General features: G+C 43.0%; 1 pseudogene; it reads right to left on the reverse strand.

Moving 5' to 3' along the window:
- Positions 1–3,158: 3,158 nt before the first annotated feature.
- Positions 3,159–3,856, reverse strand: LOC125911541 (60S ribosomal protein L36a-like; annotated as a pseudogene).
- Positions 3,857–15,376: the final 11,520 nt, after the last annotated feature.

Below are 15,376 nucleotides of genomic sequence, written 5' to 3' on the forward strand. Positions count from 1 at the left end.
TATTGTTGATAGGGCTGCTGTAAACATGGGGGTGCATGTGTCCCTTCGAAACAGTGCATATGTATCCCTTGGATAAATGCCTAGTAGTGCAATTGCTGGGTTGTAGGGTAGTTCTATTTTTAACTTTTTGAGGAAGCCCCATTCTGTTCTCCAGAGTGGCTGAACCAGTTTGCATTCCCACCAACAGTGCAAGAGGGTTCCCCTTTATCTGCATCCTGGCTGCCACCTGTTGTTTCTTGTGTTGCTAATTCTAGCCATTCTGACAGGTGTGAGGTGCTTTTGATTTGTAGTTCCCCGTTGTTGAGTGATGTGGAGCATCTTTTCATGTGTCTGTTGGCCATCCGGATGTCTTCTTTGGACAAGTGTCTATTCATGTCTTCTGCCCATTTCTCCACTGGATTATTTGTTTCTGGGGTGTTGAGTTTGGCAAGCTATTTATAGATTTTGGATACTAACCCTTTATCAGATATGGCATTTGGCAATATCTTCTCCCATTCCGTCAGTTGCCTTTTAGGTTTGTTGATTGTTTCCTTGGCTGTGCAGAAGCTTTTTATTTCAAGATAAGTATGGATTTGTCTAACTGGAATGTGGGTGATTCATGAGAGAGTATTTATTACTCTAGAAATGACCTTAGGCTAATGTGGGAGAAGGGATAGTCATGGTGCCCCGGCTTCCCCTGCCCCGGCCCCAGCCCTACCTACATCTCTCTTGCTTATTTGCTGATACTTGTGAAATCCCACAGTTAGAGATTTATTCCTTTGTTTAAATGCTTCTCTACCGCACAGGGTATTCTCATAAGTCACTTAAACCTAACCATGCTAGCATGCACACCAGCTTTCCTGAGACAAGGTTTTGGTGAGACACGGAGGGTGGTGGGAAAGCCGGAGAACATGGGGAGTGGAGCACATGGAGAAAGACAGCAGTAATCCAGAGGTGGCTCAAGACTCAGTTTCACCAAAAGATAGTGTAATATCAGGGTCAAATTGGAAATGGTATGGAGTTCCGATTATTTTTCAAATGATGAACCTATCGTGAGATCAAGTCCCATGTTGAGCTCTGTGCTGACAGCGTGGAACCTGCGTGGGATTCCCTCTCTCTCCCTCTCTCCGCCCCTTCCTCTCTCTCTCTCTCTCTCATTAAAAAAAAAATTAATGTTTACTTATTTTAGAGAGAGAGACAGAACGTGAGCAGGGGAGGGATAGAGAGAGAGGGAGACACAGAATCTGAAGCAGGTTCCAGGCTCCCAGCTGTAAGCACAGAGCCCGACACGGGGCTCAAACCCACAAACTGTGAGATCGTGACCTGAGCGAAAGTTGGACGCTCAACTGACTGAGCCACCCAGGCACCCCCCCCCCTCTCTCTCTCTCTCTCTCTCTTTCAAATTAAATAAACATTTTTAAAAAAATGATGAACCTAAATCTTTAGCTTATTAAATACTTTAAAACCACAAAGATTTACGGTAACATTTTTGAGGGGCCATCAAAGGGCTTCTAAGTTGCAGACAGCAGAATTCAGTCCTGTTTAATTTCAGCAGGAAAGGAGGTTATTAAAGGATATTCAGGAGCACAGAGAATCTCCAGGAGGGCTTGTGAACCAGGCACGGAGGCTCTGTCTGTTGCCGGGAATGGTGACCAAAATCACACAGCAGAAGCGGTCCAGTGGAGACCCTTCTGCTTCTGCTCTGGGCACAGGGACTGCACCGGGAGCTGCCCACACCACTGAATGCGGGGCTAAATAATTTCACCAGAGCTGCCAAACTGCCTCTGGAGATTGCGTCTACTTCACCAGAATGGATTCTAGAAAAAGCCTCCTTGGCACACAAGCTTCCATGGTAAAGCCTAGCAGTTTTGCATCCAAAGGGTGAGTCCAGAGAGATGCTCCCCGTGCCACGGACTGGCAGGGGGAGTATCTGGCACTCGGGTGATAGGTAGGCTCTCTCTGACCAAGACTCATAAAGGGCAGGGGAGTCCAAACCTGGGGGCCAGGGGCTTTGAAGGGAGCAAAGAAACCGAATGGAATGACAAAGGTTCCCACAAGGAGGGGCCTTTGCACATGCCTTTGATGCTGCCTGAGTTACTCAAGACAAAGGGAACCTTAAGTGTGTCAGCAGCAAGGCAGCTAAACATTTGAAAAGGAGAGGCTTCGAGTTCTTCCACATCCACCAGTGAAAGGCCAGTGCGGTTATGTCACAATACAGAAGACAAATCGCTCAGTTTTAGAATAAGGTTGATGCTTTAGCTTTGGACTTAAGATCCCCCCTCCCCCACCCCTCTGTCTTTGTCTTTTTTTTTAAAGGGCCATTTCTGCCACATTCTCCAAACCTAGTGAGGAGTAATGCAAATAAATCTTTAAAAAAATATATTACGTGGCAAATAGTTCTAAGAATATGTCTTCTTATATTTCTAAAAATGAAGTGGTTCGGGCGATAAATTTTGACTCGATTGCAGCATGGCTCTGTCAGAAGGGGCGTGTCATGTGACCATGATGACAGGCATTCATTCACGATTTGATGACTTCTCCACCTAGAATCTGGCAGTCCGACAGCCCCGCACCTGCTCAAACCTAGCAGTGAGCAAAGAGCCCCTCAGCAGCAAATGAAAGGATGTGGGTATAAGGAGATGTTTTATCATTCAACATATTTTTTTTCGGTCTCATTGTCCAAGTATGTAAAATTTAGCCTAAAACCTTCAGGTTGACCATAAAAAAAGACCTGAGGACCTCATCATTCTGTGCACTGCTCGTGGAGTTGCCTGGAGAAACCATTTATTTTCTGCAACTTTGCAGAGGCATAAAAATGAATAGGTTGCAAAGAACATTAACAATTCACTGTTACAGTGTCTCTAAAATTTTCAATGTACCTCCCCACTGTGGGGGAATCTACCCTACAAAAATGAAAGCATCAGTATATAAGGATGTATTTACCAAGATGTGTTTATTTCAGTATTGTTTGTAGTGGGGGATAAGCCCTTGAATGTCTATTAGTAGAGTTACAGATGAATAAATTCTGGCACATTCTTACTTTAAGCTATTATGTGTATGCTTAAAAGAGTGATTTAGATTTGTATGTATTGACCTGGAAGGATGTCCATGTGTACTGTTTTGTTTTCGAACATAACCTCCAGATTTTTTCATCTTCATAATATAACAAAATCTGAAGCTTAGAACCGGATCGCTTGGCCCTTTCTCTTATCTCCTCCAAGTTCAAGATGCTTGCCTCTCTTCACAGCAGGCGTTCTCTTAGAGCTGCAGTTGGGGCTCAAGACATTCAAGCCTCAACACAGTCTTCTTTGTAGTGTCAGCCTTTTTCCGGAAAATCGGCTTAGTCTGCTCACCATAGCCTCTCTGCTTCCTATCCTAACACCGCTTTCCCTGGGCATACAGAGAATCTTTGCCTTTCTTGTACGGGGTCACTTGGTGGGATTGGGGCTTGGCACACCTCTTGCAGAGTCCGGCGGGTCTCAGGAACATTCACCATGTTCGCCAGAGCGCTATTGGCTCAGAAAGAAAGAGCTACATGGGTTCTTTAAAAAGCCGCTGCCAAAAGAGCGTCAGAGTATAAACCCATCTTCCTACAAATATCTATGTGTCGTATATTTATATCTGCTGGGTAAGCACTGAAAAGTATGTGAAAGAATAAAAGCCAGATTGTCACTTTTGCTGGGGGGTTAGGGTTTGGGAGATTCTTTAGTGTGTTAGAACAAGCATATACTGGGGCGCCTGGGTGGCTCAGTCGGTTAAGTGGCCGACTTCGGCTCAGGTCATGATCTCGCGGTCCGTGAGTTCGAGCCCCGTGTCGGGGTCTGTGCTGACAGCTCGGAGCCTGGAGCCTGCTTCAGATTCTGTCTCTCTCTCTCTCTCTCTCTCTCTCTGACCCTCCCCCGTTCATGCTCTGTCTCTCTCTGTCTCAAAAATAAACGTTAAAAAAATTTTTTAGAAGAAAAAGAACAAGCATGTATTAGTTTTGCCATTAAGAGACGATACAGAGAAGGAAATTTCAGAAACTTGGTGAGGATTCAGTGCAACAATACTTGTAAAATGCTTATTATAATCCCTGATATCTAGTAAGCATCTAAGAAATGCTGGATATTATTGTTTGCTTTTTTTCTCCAGTTAGATATAGCAGACAGTAGTCTGGCTCTTGCCTTCCTCCACACTATCCTTTATTGCATCTATGTTCTGGATGGCTGGTAGTCTCTGAGTGCAGCATGAACTCTGTCACCCTTAGGCTTTTGCATGTACAAGTCCCAGTCTTAGAAGCTCGAATTCCCATTCTTGCACTGGTTAGCCGCTTTGCAGCTCTCAGGGTCTCAATTAAAAAAAAATTTTTTTTTAATGTTTCTTTACTTTTGAGAGAGAGAAAGAGAGAGACAGAGAGCAACAGAGACAGAGTACGAGCGGGGGAGGGCAGAGAGAGGGAGACACAGAATCTGAAGCAGGCTCCAGGCTCTGAGCTGTCCATGCAAGGCTCGAACTCAATGACCATGAGATCATGACCTGTGCTGAAGTCAGACACTTAACCGACAGAGCCTCTGAGGCGCCCCTCTTAGGTCTCAATTTAAGTGCCTTCGTGACCTGCAAGTGAAGGCGAGACACCTGTCCTTTCTGGGCTGTCTGCCCCGTGCTATAATACCCGGCACCCTCATTGGAATAGTCTGTCTGTGGGACTGTGTCTATCCATCTTTGCATTTTCAAGGCCGTGAAATGGGTCCTCAGTAAACCCAGAGTAGCTGAGTGAAGAGGGCTAACTGGTTGTATGACCAAACCAGAAGAGAAAGGCAGATTGAGTTTCCCAAGAAAAGCTTGGGACGCTGGACAGATAGCGTCACTGGGTCTACATTCTGGGTGCCTGCTTGTGTTATGTAAGCATAGTATTTTCATTTCTCAGGTTTTTGCAAATTGGAAAAGGACTAAGGTGCTGCTACTTTTTAAATGATTAATTTGTTCAGATTATCATATAATGTCCCTCCAATTTAGACGTTATTAACTTCCCAGAGCAGTTAATAACTACTCTTTATTAACTCTCTGTATATGCACAAAAACCTCAGATTAACCAGTGTCAGATAAAAGCAATTGAGAAAATACATTGCAGAAGAGAAATTCTGAGAAGCGCTTTGCAGATCGTGGGAGAAGTGCTTTGCAGATCGTGGTTGCGGCTACAATATAAACAAGTTGTACAGCCCTTACTGGCAGAGGAATCATTTATTGGCTCTGTTTAAAATACAATTATCAAAAAAGGCAAAATTAGGACTCTCACCGAGATATAAAATAAATACACATTAAAGATTTTCCTTAACTCGTGGATCAATGAGGGAACACAGAAGTTGTAACTGATTTAAAAGAGAGTCCAGAGAAGAGATACTGTAGGAATGGCCAACACTGAAATGAATAAGAAAATGAAAGCTAAAATGAAGCCATAGTTATGGTGATAAATGTCGACTCGGTTGCAGAGTGGCTGAGTCAGAAGGGGCGTGTCCCGTGCGATGGCTGGTTTCAGCAACATGGCCTCTCAATGTGAGATTATACTTGAATGTACCAGAAGCTTTTTGGAGAATTGATTTTACTCCCTGGGTTGTGTTGTAAAATTTGGGGGCAGGGGGGAAGAATGGCATCACAAGGGCCAAAATAGCTACTGGAAAACCCTTATTTCCTCATAAACCAAGAGATAAAATGGGGCGGGGGGGGGGGGGGAAGAGCCCTCCCTATTCAACTGAAGGAAATATAAACACGCGAGACGTGGAGGCAGATTCAAGAGGTGAGAGATTCCAGACATCGGCGACAGTGAAGTAGGTGCCCAGGGGGACTGGGGCAGGAGTAGAGGAGAGTCATTCAGCATCAAGCCACGTATGGGATAGTGGAGTAAATGGCATCGAGCTGGTGAGCAGCATGATGGAGGAATGATCATATCCGCGGAAGGAAGGCGGAGAGCACTGACAAGTCACAGAAATTGTAGGAAATGATCTCCATTTGGGGAAAAATCTGAGCTCTTACCATTTTGGGTTGGCAAGGTATTGATCAGGTGGATTGAGAAACGAGCTGTTATAATCATACTGAAAAGAGTGTAGCGTTGCCAGATCTGGAGAGAGGGGGAAGGCAAAAAAAAAAAAAAAAACAGTGAACAGGATCAATCGTTCAATTTTATATTCAGACGAACAACATTGTTTTTTGTACAAGTAGGTCCCATGCAGTATTTGGAGCATACTCATACTACAAATTTTTTTTTCTGTTTATCCGAAATTCCCATTTAACTGAACATTCAGTATTTTATCTGGCAATCCTAACTGGTAGGACACTTTTGGAGACTAGCTGTGCAAATTGTTAGGTCTTTCGCCACGCCGACTGCCTGATCCATATTCCACGCGTGGCATGCGGCATCCTGACTGGGTTATCTTATCTACCCTTATCCAAGGTCATGCTCCCTCTCCTTACAACAAACTGATTAGCATGGACCATGGATTTGGCCTCTGAAGTATTCTCAAATCCATACCATTGTCTTCATCTCAACTGCCTGAGCTCCGGGTCAGGCTCTCATCCTCCCTGGCCTAGAGGTTTGCAGATTTCCTACATTCCTCCTCCAGTTTTCACCTTCTCCAGTTCCTCCTACACGTTGTCAACAAGTTGGCTTTCTGGATCACATTTTCCCCTGCTGACTTCCAGTAGGAGATGATTCAAACCCCTTAGCATGGCCCTCCACAATCTGATCTTGTTCTACTTCTCTGGTCATAACTGCCACACTCTCACTGCCCCACCTTCCTCCTGTCCTAGACCCAACAGTTGTTCACACCCCCCGAGTCTTACAGATGCTGTCCCCTGTGCCTTCTTCTTCTCCGTCATACTACCAGCTCCTGCTTCGAAAGCCTATTTCAATATTACCTTCCCTCTAAAACCTCCCCACGATGCCAAGCTTTCCTCTCCCAATCCATTCAACCTTCTGTTCCTTGTGCCTCCTTTATACCATTATATTGTGAAAGCACGCGTCAACTTCGATTGTCGGTGATTGTACATTTCTGTCTTGCTCACTAGACTGTGAGCTTCTCAAGGACAAGGATCATGGGTTAATATACAGAACCTAGCACAGTGCGTGATGCAGAGGATCAGGATAAGAAGTGGGGATCTGCAACTCTTATATCTATCTCCATCCGTGAAGGAGATTGTTGTGGATCACTTAAAGATGATGCTGCGGCAACTGGAGGTACCAGGAAGCTAGCTGGTTAGAGATGGAATACATACAGGTGCCTATTTTTCTGGTTCACTGGATTGCACACAAGTGATCGTGCTCCCACACATTTTAGCACGGGCGTATGCATGTTTATCGAGCATTAAGCATATAGGTACAGATGTCTAGTACAGAACGAAGACAGCGGGGAATGACTACTCCTGCCACTGGAAGTTACTCGAGGAGCCTTCATCACAGACTCAAGGATACTTCAAGTCTAGGAAGTTCGGAGTCAGGGAAAGAGCCTGACTCGCTGTCTTTTTATGTCCCTTCCAAATGTGTAAAGCACCGGTGAAACTTATCATTGTGACAAGATGCACCCGATCACCTTCAGCATCGCCTACGTTTCAACTCTTCCCAGATACTTCTGAATACACCCAACTTTTACACTTGTGAACAGTTTCCCTTGTAGAGTTCATCGTCTGGCCACGTCCTACGTATGAACCCTCAGCTCAGCCCCCCACGATATCGGAGAAGTCAAGAAAAGAGAAACCCCCTGCAAGCATTGTAGTATTAGGGGCTTTTGCTTGTTTTATTTCTTCCACAGGGACTGTAACTCCTGAATTTCTCATAGTAGAATTAAAAATTGTGTGTCATGAGGTTACAGGTGAAAGGAAGAGAGATAATGCAGCTTTTTGAAATGTAGTCCCAGGATCCCCTGCACAAGAACCCTTCGGTACGCTTGCGTAAAAAGCAGATTTCCGAGCCCGATCTTCAATTTACCAAAACAGAGTTTTGTTGGAGTGGATCCAGAAAACTGTATTTTAAGTCAGCTCTGTAGCGTATTATTTACTACACAGACTGAGAGCTGCTGGACCAGATGCACACGACAGAGAAGGCTCCACTCACAGGCAGCGGGGCGCTCCCCTGTAGAGGAGACGGGTGACCAAAGATCCCTTTCAAAGCGCTGAGCTCTTTCAGACCATCACGACTGCCACATTCTGGGTCATTGCTGTCACGGCTCTGGAGCTGTCCAAACTATCACCTTCTCGGCGCTGCTCAGAGCTGCCGCTGGCCGGCCGCCGTGTGAATCGTTTGAGCTGGTGAGCTCAGCCAGGTAACTCGGTGTGCCGAGGTAAGGAGAGAGATTTCCAGGAGGACAAGACTCTCGAGTAATACCTGGGCCACTGGCCAAGGAAGCAAAGGGTGTATTTCTGAATAGGCGATATAGCGCACGATGACGTTCCGGGAGGCTTTTGGACACTTTGCTGGAGACCAACCAAATAAAACTCAAATTTTCTACCTGAATACAGTAATATCCCTTTAGCCATGGTTTTGCTTTCCATGATAGCAGTTACCACAGCCCGCAGTGGGTCTAGAAGCAGACGATCCTCATTCTGACGTGTGGTCAGGAGGTCGATGGTAGCCTAACGCGACGTCACAATGCCTGCACCATCCGCCTCACTTCACCTCATCACTTGGGCATTTTATCAGCTCAGTCGTCACAAGAAGTACGGTACGACAAATTATTTTGAGACAGAGAGAGACCACATTCACATGGCTTTTATTATAATACATTTTTTACGATTGTTCTATTAGTAATTTCTCACCCTGCTTCATTTGCAAATTACACTTTATTCTAATTATGTGTGTATCAGAAGACCATCGAATAGATAGGATTTGGTACCATCCATGGTTTCAGGCATCCATTGGGGGTTTTGGAACATATTCGCCTGCAGATAAGGGGAGGCCTCTGTATTCAGTTTTAAAATCCTCTTTTCATTGCTACAACATAAAGAAACACTTACCACCCACCCTTGTATTTCAAATTTAGAAATTTGGTACATGATGTAAAGAAATGTGATGTATGGCACTAAATCGGTGCCTTCTCTTTTGAGCTTTAGGCTAAAAGTTGTATCTATAGCTTTTGTCGTTGTTTATGTGAATCGAAAATAGAAAAAAAAATGACGACAAGATCGTGCTTCTTCAGTCTCTTCCTGCTTTTCCTAAACCTCCCTGCCTCTCCTCGTTCCCCGCTGGCTCCAGCTGCCGGCATGAGCAAGGAACTCTGGTCCCTCCACTCTGTTGTGAGCCATTCTCTTTCTTCCCACTTCCTTCCTGAGGGATAACTTTCATTTACCCTAAAATATTTCTCAGCCACAGCGCTGGAGCTCTCAGCGTTTTACATACTTCTAATCCTAACAGGCTAAAACTTTCCCTTTCCTTTGTGAGTAAACAAACAGCTGAACCCCTGGTAGTGGCAAAGTATCCCAAGTCTGGGAGAGGCTTAGCTGTCGTAGGATTTGGGTAGGGCTGCGTAACTATAGCCGCAACTCCTATGGGTTTGATGCTATTTCTTGTAATACTTTCAACATGGGTGCTGTTACGACCATTTTGACAATATATTCAGTTCACCTAGAGGGTGGTGAACTCAGGATTTGATTTCCAGGTCTGTATGGTTCCAGCATCTATGTTCTCTATATCAGCCAGGACATTTGGTAGGAATGACCGGCCAGCAGTGTCTGTAAATTTGTAAATAGTAAATTTGTCATAGCTAATCTTCTTTGGCCTTTAGTGGCCTGGGTGCAACTGAATCAGGGCAGACTTTAGGTTTAGGTTTAGTGCGTATGGAAGAAACAGAAGCATCCAGGGTGCAAGGAGAGCAGTGAGAAATCCAGACAGGGTGTAAGACAAAGGAAGTAGCAGAGGAAAGTGCTGTATATGAGCAGAATCAAAGATTTATGGTGTGGCCATGAATAATTTCAGCTGGTTTAGTATAAATCTACCTTAGAGTCATTTGCTAATATCTGTGAAAACTAAAAAACTGATTTTTTTTGCATTGATTTTCAATCTTACCTCCAAGGAACTAATATATATAATTCAGTGGTTTTTCAAAGAACGACAACAAAACTCAGTAGAATTTTTGTCTTTATTCTAATTCTGGCCAGCTCGATGACCTCGGACAAGTCTGCACCTCAGTCCCTTACTCTGAAAGATGCTGGAGATGTTGGTGATGCACGGTCTTCCAAACTTTATAGGGCTATTAAGACCTAGGAAACCAGAGCTCCTATATAAATATCTAGTGATATTATTTCGTAGTCATCTGCAGTAGTATTCTCAATCTTTGAATATTTTATTTCTTCTGGAAAAGTTATGTTTAATAAATGCTTTCCGGTAGTCAAGAATTTCATACCATGTGCCCAGCTTTCCCAATGGGTTAGGAGATTCCCATTTCTCTTATTTTTCTGTTAGCTATCTTGACTTCAAATCTTATTTGGTAAGAGCACGGGGGTCCCCAAGACCCACCTCTGGTAACTCTAGGAACGCTCACACACACTCACAGGACTCCACATGGGATTATAGCAGAAAGCACAAAGCAAAATCAACACGGGGAAGAGGTGCATGGGGTAAAGTCTAGAGGATACCAGTCACAAGCTCCCAACAATCCTCTCCCTGTGGAACCACACAGGCTGTGAGTAATCCCTCCAAAATCAAATGGTAACACCGTGTGTGAAGTGTTATCTATCAGGAAAGCTTCTGTAGAGACTCACTGCCCAAGGTTCTCACCAAGGGCTGGTCACATAGGCTCCCTCTGCCTAGCGTGTATCAAGAGCCCAGAGCCGCTATGTTAATTAGTTTCTGCTCGGTAAGCTTCAATTTTTTTTTTCCTAGTTACCTGTTTAAACAGCGTGGATATAAAAATAACTCGGGAAAATTTGGAGGCGTTATTTTCATGTTGATGACAGCATTTCTGAGCTGAGAGTTCTCTTGAAGCGCTCTGAACTCAGTTAATTTACTCTGCTCCTATAAGAGCTCACAAGTTGTATGATGAAGTGAAATGAAAATAACAAAAATGAAACAAACATCTAAAATGAAGAATCTAGTTAACGTTTAGAGATAATATAGCAAAACATTATTTTGCCAACATTAATATAGCAAAAATATTTTTGTAAGCTTTTTCATATGGAAAGTTTCAATAAAATAGTTAAATCTATGTCTATCCCTAAAGCCCAACATTTTTGCGTACAAGAAGGTAATGAAAATAATGCTGACAGCTAATTATTCGTTAGATAACATGTTAAGCAGCTCTGTTAAGAGATGCAATTAGAAGGTAGCTTGCAAAACAAAGATGTTGATTGTCTCTCACATAACAGTTCCAAGCAGATGGATAAGGCTGCTTTGTCAAATCCCATCAGAGACTCAGTGATGGCAGCCCTCCATTTGCATCAGGTGGTTCGCCATACACTTTTCCAAGTTCTGGCTCTCAGAGCCTGAAGGAAGGGGTTATGTGTTCAAGTCCAGAGCCTGAAGTTCCCTCTTAAGCAATGAAAATTGCTCCCATAAGTTCTGCTTGTGGTGTATTGGTGAGAGCTTGGTCACATGACCACATCTAGCCGCAAGTAGGCTGAGAAGTGTCATTTAGCTACAAGCCTACGGGGAAGGGAAGCATAACTTCTGATGGACTGCCAGCCATATCCCCCATGGCTGGAAGAGCTTTCCATTACAGGTGTAACCTAGGATATTTGGCACTTTATTTAGAGAATCGTAACTTTCCAAGTCACTGCAGAGCAAATCAAGACATTTTCTAGAATGATATTCAAGCTACCCCTTTAAAGCGGACTATAATAGGAATGCCTGGCTGGTTCAGTCCATAGAGCACGTGACTTTTGATCTCAGGGCTGTGAGTTCAAGCCCACACTGAGGGTAGAGCTTACTTTAAAAAAAAAAAAAAGAGTGCTATAATAATCTGCACCATGAGAAATTTTAATATGGAAAACTCACACTGACACTTTACCTAAATGCTTTCAGTGTATTTTATTATTCTTGATAGTTTAACCCCAATTCTAGTTGATACATTATTTCTCTTGAGTTTGCTCTTTTGAGCAATATGTAATATTTCCTGCCCCAAACCATTCCTTAGGCAAAGAGCTTTAGTCCTGTTGAATACCTTTTAGCCTCTATATTATAATTATGATCTCAAGGTTCAATTGTACTTCCTTAATGTAAATCTAGGGAAATTGAAAAATGGCCCACCTCATTTCCAGCTTTACATTTATGCCACATGTGTTATCTTACTTATGGATATAACATAGTATCCAACTCCTTGAGGGTATTACATTTATAGTTGACTTGCTTATATTTTCATTCTTGACACACAAATAGTAGTATTTGATTTGTTAAGTTTAAAATCGCATTATAAAACTGTTCACAAGATTCTTTTGTTGTTTTATTATATTATCTCCTGTGATATCTGCAGCTTTATTTTAAAGTTGGTGTGAGTGAAAAGGGGTAGATGCCAGATACCGATGACCAGTAATAAGGGTTCATATGCTTCGTTGGTTGGGAATACATAAAAACCGGGTCACTGAGCGGCACCTGAGTGGCTCAGTCAGTTAAGCGCCTGACTCTTGATTTCAGCTCAGGTCCCGATCTTGCGGTTCATGAGTTCAAGCCTTGCATCTGTGCGCCATGATAAAAAAAATTCATTTTGAGTTATCTCTTGGTGGTGGAGGCAGCTTTGTACTGAGTTCTGCTCATTCTCTCCCACAGTCCCTGGCACAATCAGGAGCAACCATTTTCTAGATGCCAGATTTGACTTAGGCACGGAGCATGGGGTCAGAGGACAGGATGCAATTAATCAATTCATATGGATCGAACCTATGACCTAGGATTTACATGGGATACTGACCCAATGCTTTGACTTTACAGGGTGCTTTAAATACATATAGTTCTCTTCCCCCGAACTATTGCTAATCTATTATGTATTATCTTTTGTGGTTTCACAAAAGTCTAGAAAGATATGAAGAGACAAGCATGACTACATATGTTTTTCTTTATTTTTTCATTTTCTCCTTCCTCCCTTCCTCCATTGCCCCCTTCCACCCGCGCCTTCCTTTCTTCTTTATTATTCACACAAAGAGAAACTAAAGAGACAGAGATGTTTAGGTAAAATGTTTAGAATTCAAATCTAATAGCTGCAAACCCAGTGTAATTGCTGCCATATAAGGATATAGATGGAGACTGGGGAAAGCGTGTGTGTGTGTGTGTGTGTGTGTGTGTGTGTGTGTGTTGGGTGAAGGGAGTAAAGCAGTTCACAAGTGTTTCCACTTCAAACTTTTCCCTGATTATCCAAAGCTTAGTATCTTAGAAGGCACCCTAGGAGCCATTGGGGTCAACTTCCCATCACCACATGGCATGACTCCTTGATGTGGCTTCCTCTTGATCATTTCACAGATGAGATGCTCATATCTCACAAGGCAGCACATCCTAGTTTAGACCGTTTGTGCTATCAGAACATATATAGGGTTGAAATTTGTCTTCCTATGATTTCCATCTCATATGGGAATACATAAACAAGTGTAATCTCTGCCTTGACAATCTCTAGTCTAGACATGAGATAACACCTATTATGACTTCACCAAATTTTCTCCCCTCCAACAATTTCTCCCTTCTATTTCCTGCAGCTTTGCCTATGTTTATACTGTATTTTACCTCTTAATATGTCCCTCTTAATATGTACGGACTACTGAGAGCCAGACTCCAGCCCAGAGAACAGCGGGAAGTTACTTTCCCAGAGTCAAAAGCCATGTGTAAGTGGAGATTCAAAGCATCTCCAGGGGCAGATGCTGGTATCGTTATCCTGACTCTGCCCCGAGATAAGTTACCTACCCTTTGTCTACCTCTGTTTTTCCATCTATCAACTGATGACGCTTAGGAATAAATGGAAATAATACTTTTGAGTTTGGAACAGTGCCTGACACATAAGTCTCTGTGCGAGCTGTCATTACATTCGTATTTTTGGCAGGTCATACCACCTTGTTAGTACATTCTGAACTTTCAGTTAACTAAAGACCGTGGCCATTTATGTACAAACCACTAAAAAATCAATGTCTCTTCTCTCTTCTATTATGTGTGTGTGCGTACAGTCTGTATGTGTGTGTGTTTGGACCTAAACGAAGGACTCTATCTCTGTTAAAATTAACCTGATTTACTTTGGTGTCTTTTCCAGATTATTAAGTGTTTTCAATCTTGATGGTGTCATCGCATAACAAGACTTCCTTCCCATCTTTTTGTTGCTGTTGTTGTTCTCTGGGGGTTTGATAGGCATGGCTTTTGTGATTTCAACCTTATTATTGAAAAAAAGAAGCCAAGTAAGACGAGAACAATTGCATCATCATCCAGCCTACACTTATTTATCTAGTCCATGATAGAATAAGCTATTTGATTTCATGTTTGTCTGAAAACAAGGTGTCCACCTTGTAAGGCTCCTGTATTGACTTACCACTGGGTATTCATATATTAACACAAGGAAAGGAGATTGGCTTGGCATGACTTATTTATAAAGTACATTTTTGGTTTGCTCCTTCCTCAATTCTCTCAGTTATTAATAAATCACATTAAATACCTGTGGCATTGGTTATAATACACACAGCTACCACCGTAATTTGGCTCATGGACTTGGCCAGAACACATAGCTTCACTAGTTGAGGGCCCAATGGAAGTGCGTATTTCTGGTTTAGCAGACACTAATTATTATTAATCCAACCATGGATTGTGCGTTGCAGTTCTAACCTGTGAAAATAGTCTCTTTTTTGCCTCAGAAGTCTTCCAGTGCTTCACGGAAAATAATTTATCTCTGTTCATAAATAAATGACCCTCAACAAAGAAAAGATAACCAAGTAGAAAAACATGTCCAGGGACTCCTCGGTATTTTGGGGGGGAATGGTCCAGGAAGTAAGCCACAGAACTGGTAAAAGTCAGATTTCCTCTTTCCCCACCCAGCATTTTCTCCCCAGAGCAAGCCCGCGTTGCATTGCCCCTCTTGTCTCTCTCAGGACCACCTTACCAGGTGCAATTTCGAGGAGAGCCTTCGTATAGGCTGGTTCACGTGAGGCTTCATACCTTCGAACTAACTCACCTCTGACTCTTTCGGAGGCTCGTCTGTCACTAATTTGCAGTAATTGTTTTCACATTGTTGATCTCTCAAAACATAAAAAGGTATTTGCTAATAAGAAAGGGGCTGTGATTTCATTAAGGGTGTGTTACATTTCAAGGGGGAATACAATATTTTATGAAAAACAAAAGGAACCTTGTCATATTCTATTAAAGCAATCTTCCAACCTCCACTGAAATTGCCTGAGGACCTCCACGGCTCCTAATTATACACAGTCTACCTTGGATTTTCACGTAATTTAAATGAATGGGTCTTGTACTGAATGTCTC

Source organism: Panthera uncia, assembly GCF_023721935.1.
Source record: "Panthera uncia isolate 11264 chromosome C1 unlocalized genomic scaffold, Puncia_PCG_1.0 HiC_scaffold_3, whole genome shotgun sequence".
NCBI classification, from domain to species: domain Eukaryota; kingdom Metazoa; phylum Chordata; class Mammalia; order Carnivora; family Felidae; genus Panthera; species Panthera uncia.